The sequence below is a fragment of the Hypanus sabinus genome, chromosome 4, assembly GCF_030144855.1.
Source record: "Hypanus sabinus isolate sHypSab1 chromosome 4, sHypSab1.hap1, whole genome shotgun sequence".
Taxonomy (NCBI): Eukaryota; Metazoa; Chordata; class Chondrichthyes; order Myliobatiformes; family Dasyatidae; genus Hypanus; species Hypanus sabinus.
This window is the reverse complement of record NC_082709.1, coordinates 114,461,435-114,475,751: the sequence shown is the minus strand read 5'-3', so window position 1 is coordinate 114,475,751 and position 14,317 is coordinate 114,461,435. Positions and strand designations below refer to the sequence as shown.

At 44.3% G+C, this 14,317-nt stretch overlaps 1 protein-coding gene and 1 long non-coding RNA gene across 4 annotated transcripts in view; one reads left to right on the top strand and one right to left on the bottom strand.

Annotated features, from left to right (window-relative positions):
• The window catches only part of LOC132393122 (E3 ubiquitin-protein ligase Midline-1), a 393,698-nt gene that overhangs the window by 78,102 nt on the left and 301,279 nt on the right, over positions 1–14,317 (top strand). The gene's annotated exons all lie outside the window — the stretch shown is intronic.
• Positions 4,463–14,317, bottom strand: part of LOC132392328 (uncharacterized) — a 52,522-nt gene continuing 42,667 nt past the window's right edge. For all 3 annotated transcript variants that reach the window (XR_009511491.1, XR_009511492.1, XR_009511490.1), the window contains one exon: positions 4,463–5,303. This is a non-coding gene — a long non-coding RNA (uncharacterized LOC132392328). The remainder of the gene's footprint in view (positions 5,304–14,317) is intronic.

Sequence of the window (14,317 nt, the reverse complement as noted above, 5' to 3'; positions counted from 1 at the left end):
CAGATTTTTCCATATTATATTCCATCTTCCAAAGGCTTTGCCTTTCACTTACTATATCTATGAACCCTCTGAAGTACTTTCGCATCTTCCTTTCCTTCCCTGGCTTGGACTATACAAAAGGAAGTGATTGAAAGTGTGAACTATTTCTAATGGGGTCTGGGACTTAAAGCGAAGGTGAGGATGGGGCAGGACATATCTATTCATGCAGAGGTATGGTAAACAGAGGGTCGGAGACTCTGAAAGTTGATTTAGAAGTGTTTTTATTCCAGAAATAAACTGGGTGTGTTAGGATTTGGAAGGGTACCTGGCTGGGTACAGATCAGAATGATCCTTCAGTGAGATAAGTCTTCAAAATGACAGTCTTCTGGGAAATCGACAAGGAGGGTAATGAATTCAGGACAGAGAACAACGGGACCTCAGATGGAGGTTGAAATCACCAAGAGTAAGGCAACACCCAGTACAAGGGCTAAGGCAGGAAAGTAGCAGAACTATTTTGGTGGGAATTTTTCATTGTACTTGGGTGACTGTTAGAAAATTAAGATTTTAATTGATGAAACATTCAATGGGGAAAGAATTAATGAAGGAGGAGAGTGTCTGACTAAAAACTGAATTGATGAAGCTACACTGTCACTGCAATGGTCAGAGAAGCTTAAATGGTGAAAGGTTTGGCTGGTAGGTAGGCCATTCTAAATGTGAAGATGTTAATATCTATGTTTCTATCAGCTCCATAATCTTGATACATTCGTCTGTAATAAGTTCATGTTTGACATAACCTTCTGGCGGAAGATGCAGATAATGTTGATTAAAAACTGACAACATGAAAACAGTTTTAGAGAGGACCAAGCCAGATGAGATGGAGACCTTGGAGAGTAGAGCCCCAATCAGGATGCTGGCAGGAAGACCAGGGATGAGACAGGAGGGCTCTTACAAACAAGTTTCACCAGCTTCTCAATGTCAATCAGGAATGAGAAATAACTATAGACCTTGCCAATGACACGCACATCCCAGAAGTGAATAATGAAAAATAAACAAATCAAAGATGTTCAGTAAATTTCAACAATACACCCCCAGACAGGGAACCAATCAGTTCATCTTCCATGGTTCTACCTTCACAACAAAATGGAGGCTGCAACAAATAGGCTGCTCAAGTAGATGTGTGTAAACCCAAGCACGGCTGGATTTGTTCAATGTTGGATTCTTGAACCACAACAGTCTTTTTAATGGAGGTACTCCCATGGTACTATTGGACTGGAGTTTCAGGACATAAAGATATAGTTTCAAATCAAGATGGTGTGTGATCTGGAAGTGAGTTTAGGTGTTCCCATGTCATGGTGCTATACGGCATTACAGCACGGAAACAAACCCATTGACCCATCTAGCCTATGCCAAATTATTAATCTACCTACTCCTATTGACCTGCTGTTAAGAATTTATAAAGCACAGGTGAGGCCTCACTTGGAGTATTGTGAACAGCTTTGGGGCCCCTTAGCTTAGAAAGGATGTGCTGAAACTGGAGAGGGTTCAAAGGATGTTCAGGAAAATGATTCCAGGATTGAATGGCTTGTCACATGAAAAGCCTTTGAATGCTCTGGGCCTATATTCACTAGAATTTAGAAGAATGAGGTGTGACATCACTGGAACCTATCAAATGATGAAATGTCTTGTTAGACTAGATGTGGAGAGGATGTTTCCTATGGTGGGAGAGTCTAACACCAGAGGATACAGCCACATAATAGAAAGACATCATTTTAGAACAGCAATGAAGAGGAATTTCTTCAGCCCAAGAGTGGAGAATCTGTGGAATTCCTTGCCACAGGCAGCTGTGGAGGCCAAATATTTATGCATATTTAAGGCAGAAGGTGATACATTTTTGATTGGTCAGAGCAAGAAGGGCTAGGGGGAAGATGGCAGGGTACTGGGGCTGAGAGGAAAATTGGATCAGTCAGAATGAAAGGCAGAGCGGACTCATGGGCAAAATGGCCTTATTCTGCTTCTGTATCTGGTCTAATGGCTTTTTAATTACGATGAAGAAAAGTGTTAGTATTCGTGCATCTAGGCAGAAGATAGATGTCTAGATTACCCCAAACTAATAGTGAATACTTAAGGTGGTAAATAGCAAACATCAAGAGTTTGGTCCATCAGTCCTTATCTTCGATGTTCTACTGATTGCCTGTTACCTGGTCCAGTGGCACTGCTGGTTTAACCTGCAAGGAGTATATCCACCTTGGCTTTCCTTGTTCATTCAATGTGGTATACGTGGTCAAACACTTGCAATGGATCTTCCTGTAGTGGATTTAATGTGTCAGTAATGTCCAAATAATATTGCTAACAATTTGTTTGTTTAATCATTCTTTGCTTACATAATTCATTATGTATTATATGTAAGAAGTCCGTGAATGGCATACGAAATTACATCACATCACATGTGAGGGCCTCGCTAAAAGAAAAGGGGGAAAGACACTAAGCAGACAAGTATTCTGGCTCCTGTATTTTTCTTTTGATTAGCTTCTGGAGTTACAAAACTTAACAGTGGTGACAAAGAAGTTTAAAATCTAACCCGACATGACTGCCTACTTATTGAATTGCAGCACATTTTTTCTTCATTAGGTGAGAGAAAGATTTGAGTTTTAAATAAAGGCAGGAAAGAGACAAAATTAACAAGCAACTAGTATGGCCTGAGGTTCATTAACTATGAATGCTAAATGATAATAACAATGATCCTTTTAAAAATCCGAAAGGCTGGCTGCATCAGAAAGATAGATGCATTAGATTGCACAGCAGATAACTGGACAAACTGAGCAGTGTTTTGAGGCAAATTAACTAGCTGTTGAAAAGTAAGTGCTAATGAGTGAACTAGGTAGAAAAGCATAACGTTTTCTTTGAAGTGTAGCTGCTCCAACCAAACCAGCCAAAATGAACTTTGCTGATATTGTGAATGCAATGCAGGAACTTTTAGAAATTAAGCCATTGTTAATTGCAGAATGCTTCAGATTTCAGAAGGAGAGTGAAAAGGAAGGCATGTCCATTTCTGCTTACATGGCTGAGTTGAAGAAATTGTCCAAACATTGACAGTTTAGTGATGAGCTTAATGATGCACTAAGAAAACATTTAGTTTGTGCAACCTTACAAAAAAGCATTCAAAAACAGCTCCTAACTGAAGCACAACACACATTTAAAAGAGCAGTTGAAATCATTGTATCAATAGAAATAGCAGCCACAGAACCAATTGAGTTGCATTCAGGAATGAAAGTGAGTGTGAACAAAATTGCACCATCTAAACAGAAACTTGCCCTTGACTGGGGTTCCTTATCTGGGAATTGAGAGTTGTTGTACCATCCAAGCTGAGATCTAAAGTGATGGAGGCTACATGCTGGTTATCTAGCATTGGTCAAAATTAAAGCATTGGCTTGAAGCTTTGTCTGGTGGCCTGTAATAGATCAGCAGATCAAAGCAGCTTGCTATGCTCTGTTTGGGATGGCAGCATGTCCAGAGGATGCCAAGTGCAGTGCCTCTCCATCCCCAGGAATGGCCTGCACTGCCCTGGCAGAGGGTTCGTGTGGATTTTGCTGGAGTACTTGTGGGCACAAATTTCTTGGTAGTTGTGGTTACACCTACAAAGTGACCAGAAGTCTTTCCAATAGCCTCCACTACAACTTTGCACACTGCTGACATGTTGAGAAGCCTCTTCTTGAGGACTGGTGATCCTGAATACTTAATCAGTGACAATGGATCACAGTTTGTTGCAGAACAGTTTCAGACATTTCTGAAAACGAATGGAATAAGACATATTACATCTGCACCGTACCACCCAGTTACAAATGGGTTGGCGGAAAGGTTTGTCCAGAGTCTAATGAACGCACTTCGAGCAATGTCTGCAGAACACCCTACACTGAATCAGAAGATAGCCAGTGCAGCACAGACTCCAACCAACAACTCACCAGCACTGATGTTCTTGGGCTGCCCCTTGTGCTCACGCTTGGATCTCCTCAATCCCAATGCCAGAAAGAGTATGCAGGTCAAAGAGCTGAGGCAAATTGACCGCTCCTCAAACAAATAGGTTTGATGTTTCCCTCCTGGACAAGCAATCCTGGTGAGGGACTAAAGAGGTGGGTAGTCAGAAAAATTAAGGATAGAACTGGACCTCTCTCCTTTACAGTGGATATTGTTTCTGATATCAGGATTTCAGGAGATGACACATTGATCATTTGAGGAGAGAAGGGTCAACTGTTATAGAAGAAAGGCACCCAGAGCTGTCAGAACCACTTCCTGCAGTCCCAGAGTCAACTCTCACAACCACCATAGAGGAGGTCCCAGAACCTGAGATTGTTTCACAGCCACAAGTCTCATCTGACAAGCAGGGTGACCCCTTTGTTAGGAAAGACGTTATCCCTGAAGGGTAAGAAATCCTCCACAGTGATTAAATCTTTAGGCCTGAATGGGACAATTTAAACTTTCTATACTGCATAATTCTATAAAGTGAAGATGCTTTCAAAAATAATGAAATTAAATTAAAATATTCTCAGAAAATGAAAATATCAAAAAACTAGTCTAAAGAGCAGCAAATAGCAAAAAGCTAAATCTCAATGTTTGGTGTGACCACCCTTTGCCTTTAAAACTGCATCATTCTCATAAGTACACTGTCATGCAGTTTTATAAGAAAATTGGCTAGTAGATTGTTTCAAGTATCTTGGACAATCTTCCACAGACTTTGTCTGTCTTGCTTGCTTCTGTCTCTCCAAGTAATTTTAGACAGCCTCAATGATGTTGAGATCTGGGCTCTGTAGAGACCATACCATCTGAAACCATAAAAAATCTAGAATGACCAGGACTTTAGCACAGTTCTGTGCCTGATGACTAGAGAGCAATAAGTTACACATTTGAGTTCAGATGCATTCCATATTGAGTTGGAGTTTATAGTTAAACAGGAAGGAGTTTAGTGTATTTAACATTTCAGTAATAGTTGAGTAATATTGTGAATACATTGTTTGATTAAGCATTTTTGTTTACACAATTACATAATTCAGTATGGATTATATGTAAGATACATGTGAACAGCATATATCATTATGTCACCACATCATATGTGAGTGCCTCACTAAAAGAAAAGGGGGAAAATGCCTAAGTAGTCAAGTATCCCAGCTCCTGTGTTTTTTCTCTGGATCCGTTACTGGAGTTATAAAACATAACATGTTCCAACAGGGCTTCAGGCTGTTCTTTCATTGGTTGCCTCTCATCAGTACCCAATCTCCTGGCTGATAGATGTGGCATTCTGCAGCCAGCACAATCTTCTTGGCTCTAAGTACCTGTTGATAGAAACCTTATGTTAGTGCTATACAATTATGCTACATCCTTCCACTCATAATATGGATGTCCGTCTGTTTAATTAGAAAGGAAAAGGTGACTGGCAAGCACATGGAACATCCAATAACCACGACAGGCCTGCTAAGCTGTTTGTGTCTCCCCCCCGGGTGTTTGTAGGAGTTGACTCTGGCCACGTTACCTTGATCACATCGTGCAATTTAGTTTCTCAGGGCACCATTCTGTCTTTCAGCTGCCCTGTAAGATTGGTGGTGTTAAGGGCAGATGAAATGATGCTTACACTATAAGGCTTTTGTTAGTCCCTGTATAACTTTACCCGTAAAGTGAGGACCATTATCACCTGAGATTTTCTCGGGAATCCCAAACCTAGGAATAAATTCTCATAATAATATTATCAACAGTTACAGCATAATTTCTCTGAGTAGGATAAGCTTTTACCCATGGAGAGAACAAACAAAGTAACAAGTGCATTATGACAACCCCTACGTTTAGGCACCGCAAAAAGTCCATTTGCAGATGCACAAATTAATTCCAGCGGTAGGGCTCAGCTATGGCAAATACTGGCACTATCTTTCAGGATTATGCCTCTGGTAAATCATATAGTTGCTGCTACTTTTCTTGCTATGATGGAGAATCTCTCATTTTCGATTATTCCGATCATCATTCATAATCTTGCACTTAGTGTGCCTTAGTCCAATTCCTTTCAACCTCTGACACATCACGCTATAGTTGTACCAGTTCATCAAAGACCTGGCAGCCTGATTGCATTCGAGAGCTACATGGCCATAAATATCTGCTGTTGCTGCCTCACCAAAGGTGTCAGCTCATTTGTTCCTTCCAGTGATTTCCTCCTGCCCGCTAGTGTGAGCCGCATCGCTTATAACAACAATCGCAGTAAGCAATTGAAAAGCAGGAAAAGGTTCATAGTCCACTGTGTTTTATCCGAATTCTGAAGAGGTGAGAAACTCGCATACTTTCTATATTTGTCCATTGTCACATGCTACTCCTCAGACATAACGGGATTCAGTGCACGGACTGCAAGGATGCCGGTTTTTGCTCAGTAGAGCTGCACAGGACAGGAGTGAAGGTAACTGTGCCACCTTAGCTGCTATATGAGGAGCCCGCACCCTGTTTTTTCCTGCATCAGACTGGGAAGAGCCACCAAAGCAAAATCACATGCGGGCCTACAGCATGTGGCTACTTACAATGGACAGAAATAAAATTATACTAGTTCGCAAGTGCAGCTCAGGAACATATTATTTAAGCTGCCTATGTGTAGTCTATGGTTCTTGTAGTGGTGGAGGCAGAAACTGTTATCAAAGTCACCTTCACCAGAGGGCATATCTGAGCCCAGTTGCCAGGTTGTTCACAAAGAAAAACACACCCCTCATGGACATCCCATGTTTTACCCCTACCATGTTCACTCTCCATCATTTCCATGTTTGTTAGATTAAAGAACTGTTCAGACTCATTCAGAATAGCATTATATAAACAAATACACTATTCAAAACAAAAATTACCAGTCATAAGTGGATCACATGAGCCATATGTGTATAAAGCTGGTAATAAAACTGCAGTTTACAGTGAAATTTTAATTAGAAGTAAATCTAGCAACTATTGGCCAAAATTTGGTCACTGTCAATTTGGTTAAATATAAAACAAAGCTATGCTAAAATAATGCTCAAATTGTATAGGGCAGCTATCGCAATACTTTTAAAACAGCGTACAATATTGCCCAGAGGTATAGTGAAGCAGCCCAGAAAGTCTCACATAAGTATTGTCTCCATTTCATTCATTGCTTTAATACTTTGATGTTGTAATTGCTTTCGGCAATATTGTAAAACACTCACTTAACTCTTCTCATCTCACGCAAGTAACAGTATATGCTTTCCTTTCTTATCGGTTGCAGCTTATTCACAATAACATTTATTAAGACAGGTGTTCACACTTCTAAAGTTAATTCAGAATATTTTTGGAAACATCTATGCTCACATTCTACATATTCATAAATCATTGTCTTTTGTACGACAGTGTATTTTATGCCAATCTACAGTGTAAGGGAACATTCTCTTCGAGCTCCTACTGGATCAGTCCAAGGTACATTTAAATCAACATTTCGCTCATTCCCTCTGCACCCCTCCACCTCCCATCTCCAGTAATGTTATTGGGAACCCTCATCTAAGACAGGGCACCAGCTGACGCCAGTCTCACCTGGTACTCAAGAGGTGCCACTTGGCAAGGCCCTTATTGAAACTGTGCCTGGCAAAGGCAGGGGTACTGCATCTGGCTTATCCTCTGACTCAGGTGCTAATTGTTCCATTTCAAGCACTGAGGTAGTTACTAATGTACTTTGCTTGTTCTTTCTGAGTCTTTTCCTTCTGTAACTTGTGCTTACTTTCTCAGCTTTTCTGCAGGATCCATCTGCCAGTTTTCACATTTTACCTCCATATTGAACGAGCACAGGCCACCCTGCAGTTTTCTCACATGTTGGTTTCTCGAACAACAATGAGTCCATTTCACACATGTCAACATACTTAATACTTCTGGCACACACATGCACACTACTGGAGTCCTTTAGCGGTGCAGAACAGGGGATTTACATCCGAATATTCATGCTCAGAGTGCACAGATACACACTCACTCACTCACTCATTTTGGAATTCCCTCTTTTAAACAACACACTTACCAGTTTTCCTGTGCTTTGTTTGGGACCCAGCCCAGACCCCTGGATTATGGCAACCTTGTGCAGGATCCAGCCCAAAACAAGGCAACCTCGTGTGAAACTCCAACCCAGACCACAGCAACCCCGTGTAGGACTCCAACCCAGACCATGCCAAGCTCGAGCAGGACTCCATCCTGGAACTCTTCTGGGACTCCAGCCTGGTCCACAGCATCCTCGTGTGGATCTCCAACCCAGACCATGGCAACGTCAGGTGGATCTCCAACCAGACCATGGCAACGTCAGGTGGATCACCAAACTTAACCATGGCAACATCAGGTGGATCTCCAACCCAGACCATGGCAACGTCAGGTGGATCTCCAACCAGACCATGGCAACGTCAGGTGGATCTCCAACCCAGACCATGGCAATGTCACATGGATCTCCAACCAGACCATGGCAATGTCAGGTGGATCTCCAACCCAGACCATGGCAACGTCAGGTGGATCTCCAACCAGACCATGGCAACATCAGGTGGATCTCCAACTAGACCATGGCAATGTCAGGTGGATCTCAAACCCAGACCATGGCAATGTCAGGTGGATCTCCAACCCAGGCCATGGCAATGTCAGGTGGATCTCCAACCCAGACCATGGCAACATCAGGTGGATCTCCAACCCAGACCATGGCAATGTCAGGTGGATCTCCAACCAGACCATGGCAATGTCAGGTGGATCTCCAACCCAGACCATGGCAACGTCAGGTAGATCTCCAACCCAGACCATGGCAACGTCAGGTGGATCTCCAACCCAGACCATGGCAATGTCAGGTGGATCTCCAACCAGACCACGGCAACGTCAGGTGGATCTCCAACCAGACCATGGCAACGTCAGGTGGATCTCCAACCCAGACCATGGCAATGTCAGGTGGATCTCCAACCAGACCATGGCAATGTCAGGTGGATCTCCAACCCAGACCATGGCAACGTCAGGTGGATCTCCAACCAGACCATGGCAATGTCAGGTGGATCTCAAACCCAGACCATGGCAATGTCAGGTGGATCTCCAACCCAGGCCATGGCAATGTCAGGTGGATCTCCAACCCAGACCATGGCAACATCAGGTGGATCTCCAACCCAGACCATGGCAATGTCAGGTGGATCTCCAACCAGACCATGGCAATGTCAGGTGGATCTCCAACCCAGACCATGGCAACGTCAGGTAGATCTCCAACCCAGACCATGGCAACGTCAGGTGGATCTCCAACCCAGACCATGGCAATGTCAGGTGGATCTCCAACCAGACCACGGCAACGTCAGGTGGATCTCCAACCAGACCATGGCAACATCAGGTGGATCTCCAACCCAGACCATGGCAATGTCAGGTGGATCTCCAACCCAGACCATGGCAATGTCAGGTAGATCTCCAACCCAGACCATGGCAACGTCAGGTACATCTCCAACCCAGACCATGGCAACGTCAGGTGGATCTCCAACCCAGACCATGGCAACATCAGGTGGATCTCCAACCCAGACCATGGCAACGTCAGGTAGATCTCCAACCCAGACCATGGCAATGTCAGGTGGATCTCCAAACTGAACCACGGCAACCTTGTTCAGGACTCCAACCTAGACCAGGGCAGACCTTTTTTAATGTTCCAGCTGTCCCATGTTGCCGACTAACATGTTGCCATATCTTGACTACTCCACATAGGAGGTAATTTGCGTTCCAGCAGCAGACCGAGTCTCCTACTCAAAGATGAGTGGCTGGGATTTAGGACTGATCAGTTACCATGGATGAATTCCTTTCTCCTGTATAACAAAGTCAATGGTTAGCCATCTCAGTGGAACCACCAAATAACTTCATTGCCAATAATAAAACTAAAATAAAAAAGCTAAAACTTCTAAAATAACTGGGCCCAGAACATACACACATCCTGACGACTCAAACATTCCTTTTATTTCACTTGTGCACAAAGAACAATATAGGCCCTGTCACCCACACTATTCTGAAGTCTGAACAGAAAACTGCTGTTTTTATCCATAATTGGCTTATCAGATACAGATATTGATTGTTTGGTAAATCGTATTTGTTTAACATTAGAGGTGTTAAAGGTCAATTGAAACATTAGGCTGACAACCAACAATATTTTGAAGTTAGTAAAGCAATTGTCCCTTAGTTGTAGGGTGTGTTTCACATCCTTTCGATATTCATATCTTGTCTGTCTCCAGCGCCCCCTAACATTTAAAGGGACGCTCTCTTTCTGGAAAAGCCTTACTACAGAGATGTCACTCATCTGGCTTCAGTACACAGTGTCGCAGTCACCCTCACCTATCTCATCTGTAGTAAGCAGAGGTGTCTCCGGTGGTCTCACTTCAAAGATCTACAAGTGCCCCAGGATAATCTTGCCTGAACATTATAGACAATAGACAATAGGTGCAGAAGTAGACCGTTCGGCCCCTCGAGTCTGCACCGCCATTCTGAGATCATGGCTGATCATTCACTATCAATACCCAGTCCCTGCCTTGTCCCCATATATTCCCCTATCCATCAGATATCTATCCAGCTCCTTCTTGAAAGCATCCAGAGAATTGGCCTCCACCGTCTTCCGAGGCAGTGCATTCCACACCTCCACAACTCTCTGGGAGAAGAAGCTCTTCCTCAACTCTGTTTTAAATAACTGACCTCTTATTCTCAATCCATGCCCTCTGGTACTGGACTCCCAACATCTGGAACATATTTCCTGCCTCAATCCTGTCAAATCCTTTAATTATCTTAAACGTTTCAATCAGATCCCCTCTCAATCTCCTCAATTCCAGCGTGTACAAGCCCAATCTCTCCAATCTCTCTGCGTAAGACAGCCCTGCCATCCCAGGAATCAACCTAGTGAATCTACGCTGCACTTCCTCAATTGCCGGAATGTCCTTCCTTAAACCTGGAGACCAAAACTGTACACAATATTCCAGGTGTGGTCTCACCAGGGCCCTGTACAAATGCAAAAGAACATCCTTGCTCTTGTATTCAATTCCCCTTGTAACAAAGGCCAACATTCCATTTGCCCTCTTCACTGCCTGTTGCACTTGCTCATTCACCTTCATTGACTGGTGAATTAGGACTCCGAGGTCTCTTTGCATTTCTCCCTTACCTAACTCGACACCGTTCAGACAATACTTTGCCCTCTTGTTCCAGCTTCCAAAGTGGATAACTTCACATTTATTCACATTGAATGACATCTACCAAGTATCTGCCCACTCACTCAGCCTATCCAAGTCTCCCTGTATTCTCCTAGCGTCCTCTTCGCATGTCACACTGCCACCCAGTTTAGTATCGTCAGCAAACTTGCTGATATAGTTTTCAATGCCCTCATCTAAATCATTGACATAAATCGTAAAGAGCTGTGGTCCCAATACAGAGCCCTGTGGTACCCCACTAGTCACCTCCAGCCAGTCTGAGAAACACCCATTCACTGCTACCCTTTGCTTTCTATCTGCCAACCAGTTTTCTATCCATGTTGAAACCCTGCCCCCAATGCCATGAGCTCTGATTTTACTCACCAATCTCCTATGTGGCACCTTATCGAATGCCTTCTGAAAATCTAGGTACACAACATCTACTGGCTTACCCTCGTCTAACATCCTTGTTACACCCTCAAAAAACTCCAACAGATTAGTCAAGCATGATTTGCCCTTGGTAAATCCATGCTGGCTCGGCCTAATCCTATTTCTGCCATCTAGATGTGCCACTATTTCGTCCTTAATAATGGACTCAAGCATCTTCCCCACGACTGACGTTAGGCTAACAGGGCGATAGTTCTCCGTTTTCTCCTTCCCTCCCTTCTTGAAAAGTGGGACAACATTAGCCACTCTCCAATCTTCAGGAACTGATCCTGAATCTAAGGAACATTGGAAAATGATTACCAATGCATCCGCAATTTCCTGAGTCACCTCTTTTAGAACCCTCGGATGCAGACCATCTGGACCCGGGGATTTATTAGCCTTCAGTCCTACCAGTCTACTCATCACAGTTTCTTTCCTAATGTCAATCTGTCTCAATTCCTCTGATATCTTATGACCCTGGCCCATCCATACATCTGGGGGATTGCTTGTGTCCTCCCTGGTGAAGACAGATCTAAAGTATGCATTAAATTCTGTTGCCATTTCCCTGTTTCCCATAACAATTTCTCCCAATTCATTCTTCAAGGGGCCAACATTGTTCTTAACTATCTTCTTTCTCTTCACATAGCTAAAAAAGCTTTTGCTATCCCCTTTTATATTCCTGGCTAGACTGAGCTCATACCTGATTTTTTCTCTCCGTATTGCTTTTTTAGTTAAGATCTGCTGTTCCTTAAAACTTTCCCAATCATCTGTATTCCCACTCGTCTTAGCCCTGTCATACTTCTTTTTCTTTAATGCTATACAATCTCTGACTTCCTTTGTCATCCACTGTGGCCTCTTCCCCCTCTTTGAATCCTTCCTTCTCATTGGAATGAACTGCATTTGCATCTTTTGTATTATGCCCAAGAATATCTGCCACTGCTGATCCACTGTCTTTCCTGCCAGGGCATCCGCCCATTTAACTTTGGCCAGCTCTTCCCTCATGGCTCCGTAGTCTCCTTTATTTAATTGCAACACTGACACCTCTGATCTGCCCTTATCCCTCTCAAATTGTGGATAAAAACTTATCATGTTATGATCACTACTTCCTAATGGCTCCTTTACTTCAAGATCACTTATCAATTCCTGTGCATTACACATCACCAAAATAGCCTTGTTCCTGGTTGGCTCAAGCACAAGCTGTTCCAAAAATGCATCCCTTAGACACTCCACAAACGCCCTATCCTGGGGTCCAGCACCTACCTGATTCTCCCAGTCCACCTGCATGTTGAAATCTCCCATAACGACTGCATTACCTTTAGCACATGCCAATGTTAACTCCCTAATCAACTTGTACCCAATATCCACGCTACTGTTTGGGGGTCTGTACACAACACCCATTAGGGTCTTTTTACCCTTACTGTTCCTCAGCTCAATCCACACAGACTCTACTTCCCCTGTTCCCAAGTCACCTCTTGCTAAGGACTGAATCTCATTCCTCACCAACAGGGCCACCCCACCCCCTCTTCCCATATTTCTGTCTCTACGATAGCACGTTGATGCACCATCAATAACTCTCTCTGAGACGTAAGGCGAGATATCGGCTTTTATTGACTGGAAGAAGGAACCAGGAGTGAGTGTCCATCATACTATGTCCTGGAGACTGAGGCCGAGCGTCAGGCCTCAGATCGCCTTTATACAGGGGTCTGTGGGAGGAGCCACAGGAGCAGTCAGCAGGGGGCGTGTCCAGACAGGCACATAGTTCACCACATTCACCCCCCCTTTGTTTGAAAGAGTCCCCATGTGGCGAAGTTTCTTACAAGTCAAGTCTATCAGGTGGTCGAATCTGTCGCTGCGATCTACGTAGCACCGGCTGTGATTGCACGGATGCCGGCGACATTGGTGATTGCACAGGGGACGGAGGTTGCGCTTGTTCCTGCCCACTAGGCGCCGGTGATCCCTCACGCATGTGCGAGGCGCCTGGTATAAATGCATACGAAACGCCCGGTATACAAGTGTCGTGAGGAGTCTGTGTAGGGCCTGGTGAGTACGGTGTCACCTCTGGTGCAGGGTTCATAGTTACCGGAGAGCCTTCAGGGTAGTGGTCTGCTGCACCTGCGGGTGCCAGGTCGCGGATGGAGATCGTGTCCTCCCGCCCATCAGGTAAGACCACGTAAGCATACTGGGGGTTCGCATGTAGAAGGTGAACCCTCTCTACCAGCGGGGAGTATTTATTGCTCCTCACATGTTTCTGGAGCAGCACTGGCCCCGGGGACGTCAGCCAAACTGGTAGGGTGGTCCCAGTGACAGACTTCCTGGGAAAAGAGAATAGGCGTTCGTGAGGGGTGGCATTGGTGGACGTACATAACAGAGAGCGTATAGAGTGCAGTGCCTCAGGAAGGACCTCCTGCCATTGAGAGACCGGCAACCCTTTTGACTTAAGGGCTAAAAGTGTGGCCTTCCACACTGTGGCATTCTCCCGCTCCACCTGGCCATTACCCTGGGGATTATAACTCGTGGTTCGACTGGTAGCAATGCCCCTAGCTAGTACTGGCGCAGCTCCTCACTCATAAAGGAGGACCCTCTATCGCTGTGGATATAGCAGGGATACCCGAACAGAGTGAAGAGCTGGCGCAGGGCTTTCATGACAGACGTGGCAGTGGTGTCGGGGCAGGGGATGGCAAAGGGGAACCGTGAGTACTCGTCGATAACACTGAGAAAATAGACATTGCGGTCAGTGGAGGGAA